Here is a 6,233-nt window from a genome sequence, read left to right on the forward strand (position 1 = left end):
CCAGGTAACAGGGTTCCAAACCCTGATTCATATCTATCAATGGGTCTACCCAATTTACTAAAGACTCTGGCCGCCACATAAGAATGTGTAGCCCCAGAATCAAACAGCACTGAATATAGCGAGTTGTTAATAGAAAGCTGACCTGTGACTACTGATGGGCTGGCATCTGCATCAGCCTGCGTGATAGCGAATACCCTGGCTGGAGTGGGTATCGCTGGAGCTCTCGGTGCCTCTGGTCGGAGCTGGGGACATTCCCTCTTGAAGTGTCCGGGCATGCCACAATGAAAGCATCCCTGACCTTTGCACTCACCCCGATGGTGCCTCTTGCAGCTAGGGCACTCGGGATAGGAGAATCGGGTCTCATTACCACCAAGACGACTCCCTCGGTTCTGGTTCCCCCGGAACCTCTTGTTCTGACTCGAGCCACCGGAAGCAGTGGGTGCCCTCTTCCTCTGATCAATGGCCGAACCACTACTCCCCTTGCTAAAGCCTGATGCAGGAGGGGTAGGAGCTCCGCCACTCACCGGAGTACTGGCTGATTCAGACATACACCCCACTGCGCCCTCAGCTCGCAGTGCCTTCTCCACCATCTGAGCATAGGTGGTGCTGTCGTCGGTGGTGATCATCAGGTCATGCCTGATCTTGGGATTCAACCCGTCCAGATACTTCTCCTTCTTGCTGAAGTCGGTCGGCACAATTCCCGAGGCTAACCTCGCCAATCGATCAAACTGAGTAGTATACTCAGTGACGCTCATGTTCTCCCGCTGGGTCAGGTGAACGAACTCTTTCCTCTTGGCGCTTCTGACCGCCTCATTGTAGTATTTCGCATTAAAGAGTTCCTGGAACCTTTCCCAGGTCATGGTGGTGACATCATGAATCTGAGACACCATGTCCCACCATACCAACGCGTCCTCCTGGAACTGAAACGTGGCGCACACCACTCTGTCGTTACCGGTGACACCAATGAAATTCAGTATCTTGGTGATCACCGTCAGCCATTGCTCGGCTTTCATTACATCCGGACCTCCCAGGAATACCGGAGGTGCTTGCTTCCGGAACCGCTCATACAATGGTTCCAATCTATGGGCCGCCACCACTATCTCGGCCTGGGCAGCAGGGGCAGGTGCCACTGGAACTACGGGCACTGGAACTGCAGGAGCACCCCCGCCGGTCTCAACCTCTCGAATCTCGAGGTCTTGCTCTTCGATCCGGGCTTGCATCTCCGCAAACCGCAACTCCCAATTCGGGGCTCCACGATCGGGCGGGGAGCCTGGGCAGCCTGTGGTGGGTTCTCATCACCCCGGCCACGAGCCCTGCCTCGGGGACCTCTACCTCGGCCCCTGGCAGGTGGGGGAAACTGGGCTCCCTGACCTTGATTCGACCCTACGGAGTTGCCCTGACTCCTGGTAGTCCGCCTGGCGTCCATCTAGTTAGAACCGCCTGCGAAACCAAGAGTTGGCATATCAGGTCGTATTCAAGGAGAGCTTACTAATGCCGCTTAATTTGGAAATTAAAAACGAAACATGCGCCTATTCTACTATCAGGCTACTAACATGCTTCCTAACAGGCTTTTCTTTTTCATAACTGAATAAAATAAACTACTAAAGCAATAAAGGCTTACTGAACCGTGAACCGAGCTAACTGCTAATGATGATTGTACATGTCGTGACGATCTTCGGAAGACAACCTGGCGGCTCTGATACCAAATTGTAACACCCTAACTAACTTAGGCGTATTACGTGATTTTTTTAAACGTACTGTGCAGCTCGTTGCTAATCAACGAGGTTTATGGAAAAACGTGATTAATTAAAATTTTGCTTTTTAATTAAACTTATAAACCATATTACAAAAGACTCGGGATCCCGATTATAAAATCATTTACAAAAGTTTAACTGTTTAACCATTACATAAAAATAAAAGTCGTCTAACGACCGGTTACAAAAATTCAGCCTTGCTGTCCCGAGGATCGTACGCTCCAGGCCTAACCGCCCCGACATGTACAATCTCATGAGCTCGCTCACGGTCCATCAGCTATAGCCTTGCCTTTACCTACACATGAACATAAACTGTGAGTCGACAGACTCAGTAAGAAAAGCATAATAATATCATACATAATTCTAACTGCCGTGTCCAACACGATACTCAGTCCCGCTACTGCCATGTCCAACATGGTACTGAGCCACTACTGCCATGTCCAACATGGTACTGAGTTTTGAACGTTCATAGGGACGGTACTATTGACAAGTATCCTCCTGATCGGTCGAACCGGTCATACTCCGGCTGCTGGTCATACTCCAACCTGTACCGACGGGATAGGTCAATAGCACGGAACCACCAACCAAGTGTCAGCCTGATCGGTCGAACCGGTCATACTCCGGCTACTGGTCATACTCCAGCCTGTACCGACGTGACAGGGTTGGATGGTTCGAAGCCTATATACATAACTAATGCAATCTAGCAGGCTTCCTACATGCACGCTAAACATGTAATCTACATATGCATACTGTTATACTAATCTTACCTGGATTCCGATTTCAGGTGTGCCGGTCAACCTGACTGGAACTGAAGCTGAGTGGCAGATTACTGGCTCCTAAACCATAAAAATCACAACGCTATAAGTGACACGCTAAATCACTTCCCGGGGACTTAAACTAGGAACTAAAAGTTTCCCTATCGATAAAAAGCATGGCAATACCCCTAAAAACATAAAAACGAGGAAAACTAGGGTTTCGAAAATTCCCCAACCGTAGACCGGTTGCCCAACCGGAATTCCGGTTCTGGGAATTACTGGACACCCATCCGGAATTCCGGTTGCACAACCGGAATTCCGGTTCCTCACAGGAATTTTTCAAAAATTCCTAACTCAACCAAATCAAACCCAATTGGTTCCAAACCTTCCAGACCTGCTCTAAATACCCCAAAGAACAAATCTAAGGCAACAAACTAACCCAGGAACCACAGAAACAAAAATCACCATTAAAGCTCAAGCTTTGAGTTCTAAACTCAAACTTGAGCAAATCCCACAAACATGCATTCAAACCTAGTTAATTCTACTCAAATATGCATGAAATAGCTTCTGAAATCAAACAAAAACATTAACAATAACCCAGCAACAGATTCAATCAATTCTCTTTGAAAACCATATTTTGAGCTAAAACTTCCAATTTTGAGCAAAGCAATTTAACACTCATTACTAACAACCTAAATAATCACAAATCAACATACTTAAATCTTCAGAAACAACAACAATATTTCAAAGAAGAATAACCACAAAGATTCAAGCATGCAACAACCATTTTCATCATAAATTTCAAGAAAAACAAAGTAAGAAACTAAAGTCAAGAAATACCTCAATGAAAATCACTTTGATCTTGCTAAAATAACTTGAATTCAACAAAGAAATCCAGCCCTAGCTGCTCCCTAAGCTTGGCCGAAAATGAGAGGAAAAGAGAGAGTTTTCTTTGGAAAATTCTATTTTTCTAACTTAGCATTTTTTTTGATAAAAAGAGTAAATGAAATATAACACATACACTATTCATTTCAGCCAAATAAACACTTAAATAATTATTTATTTTTCAATTAATAAACTCACATAAGACAAAACACTAATGGGGCAAAAAGACCATTTTGCCCCTCCACCATAAAGTCATGAAAATCATACTAAAGGGGTATTTTTGGGAAATTCTAAATTCCCGGCCATTCCCGACATTCCAAATGTCTAAAACCCGTCCCCAAACTACTAACATACTAGGTTGTGATTTCTACTGAGCCAAACGCCGAGTTCCAAAAGACCGGACACCGGAAATGCAAAATATGCAAGCTACTGAATAACATAAATAATAGTATAATAAATTATTTAAATAGCCATAAATAATTTCATAATTAATCACAATTAACTGATAATTTCCAAATTAACTAAGCGGGCTTTACATTCCCCCTGAAGCTCCGAAAGCCTCAGCCTTCCGTTTGTGCTCAGGGTTGCCACTGTCGGTCCCCTTACTGATATTACCACCAGCAGGAGGGTTTGATGCCATGGCGGCATCCTTTGCAGCCTGCTCCTTCATTACTTGCTGCTCAGCCTCCTCAGCAATTAAGGCCAAGTCTACCACTCTCTTATACAGAGTGTCATGTGATGTGGTAATCTTCAAGTCCCGACTGATCGTAGCATTCAGTCCTCGAACATACTTCTGTTTTCTTGTGAAATCGGTAGGCACCAGGTCACCAGCAAATTTTGACAACCGGTCAAACTCCAGAGTATACTCGGCCACCGACATCTTTCCCTGAGTCAACTTCGCAAAATCTTCTTGGTGTGAAGTCCTTACAGCCACATTATAGAAATTTTCCTCAAAAAGTTTCTTAAACTCTTCCCATGTCATCACACTGACATCTCGGGTTTGACCCACTATGTCCCACCAGACGCGAGCATGGTCTTGAAACATGAAGGCCGCACAATTCACTCTTTCAGTTCACGTCACCCCCATATTATTGAGGATACGGGTAACAATTCTCATCCACTGATCGGCCTTATTAATATCAATACCTCCCAGAAAGGTCGGAGGTTGCAGCTTCACAAACCGCTCGAGCACAGAGTCTCAGTGCGGCATAATATACCGTTGGTTACCCACCACTGGCACAAGTGCTGGTGGTAACCCTTGATCAACTGGGGCAGCCTGTTGCCTTAAACATTGCAACTCTTCTTCTTGACGAAGTATAACACTCCACATTTCTTGAAACATCTGCAACCAGTCAACAGGAGGATTAGCATTACCCGCCCTCGCATTATCCCTCGGATTCTGCGGAGGTGGAGGCGGTGCCGGTAGATCGGTTCAGGTAGTCCCGAGCTCTACTTGCTCGCCTCGTGGTCTAGATGATTGCAGAGGATCCATTACTAGTACCGCTGTTATCAACAACCCCAACGAGTTAAGGACCAATACCACACTTACGCACTTATTGCCCTAAACCCTAACTCATCTATTTACCTCATACATATTTACATAAACAAATAGTATTAACATGTCATAATTCATATTAATTACGTGCTTAATGTAACTATATTATTATATAATATACATGTGTTGTCTTTTTCAGGTGTGTTCTAACAGGTTGGCGCGGTATAGTCACAACCGGGCATTTCGAGCTGAATCGGGTTCGGGCCCGAAATGTAAATTGGATTGCATTATTTGAAATTTTATTTGATAATATGGAATCTGAATTTTAATTGGAATTTATTTATGCATGAAATGACAATATTACCCTTGTGTCATGCTTATGTTATATTTAAGCCCTAGGGGCATTTTGGTCTTTTGACCATTTCAATAATTATCAACAAAAGGGAATTGTTTTTTACAAATGAGAAAACCAATTTTCTGGTTTTATAGCACACCACCGACCCCTCTCTCTCTCTCTCTAAACCCTCTTGATGTTTCAATTTTGAATTGAAGAAAAGTGTTTGGCTTTGGCTTGGAATTTGCTTGTTTTGGAGCTTAAGACTTGGAGTTTGATTGTGCTTAGCCTTGCTAGTATTTGAGGTAGTTTCTAAAGCTTTAATTCTTGTTATTGTTGCTGAGTTTTGTTGTTGGATGAGAATGGAAAAAGGGTTGTGATGCTTGGATTGCATGTGTTTGAATTTTGAGTTGTTGTAAGTGAGTTTATGCATGATTTGGTTATGAGCTATGTTGTTGAGCTTTAGATGAAGTATTGAGAATGTTTTCTAGCTTTAACCATGTGTTTTCTATGGTATTTTCTACTGGAAAGGGGTTGAGTAAATTGGGTATAAAGCTCAAGTTTTAGAACTTGACATGTTGTGGGTTGAAGCATGATGTTTATGGATTTGATGCATGAGATATGTGTTTTTGATCCTCTGATATATGCTAGCAACTCTATTTCGTGATTTGGAGATATATGCATGTTTGGGTTGAATTGGGGGTGAGTTTGGCATATTTTTGAAGCTGAAATCTGGGTTTTCTGGGTTTTTAAACCAAGTGGTCGCGACCATGATAATGGCATGTTGTTAATTTTTTTAAGTTTTTGTTTTTGCCATAACTTTTGACTCGGGACTCCGTTTGGGACGTTCTTTATACCGTTGGAAAGCTCTTTTCGAGCTCTATCTGATTATCTGTGTTTTGAATGCCATGTTTATATTTTGTGAAAGTGAAATTGAGGATTAACCCTATTTGTGAAATCCCAGATTGTGTGACTAGGATTACCGGCACCTGATCAGGAGCACCCAGGGG

Source organism: Cannabis sativa, chromosome 5 (assembly GCF_029168945.1).
Source record: "Cannabis sativa cultivar Pink pepper isolate KNU-18-1 chromosome 5, ASM2916894v1, whole genome shotgun sequence".
NCBI classification, from domain to species: Eukaryota; Viridiplantae; Streptophyta; class Magnoliopsida; order Rosales; family Cannabaceae; genus Cannabis; species Cannabis sativa.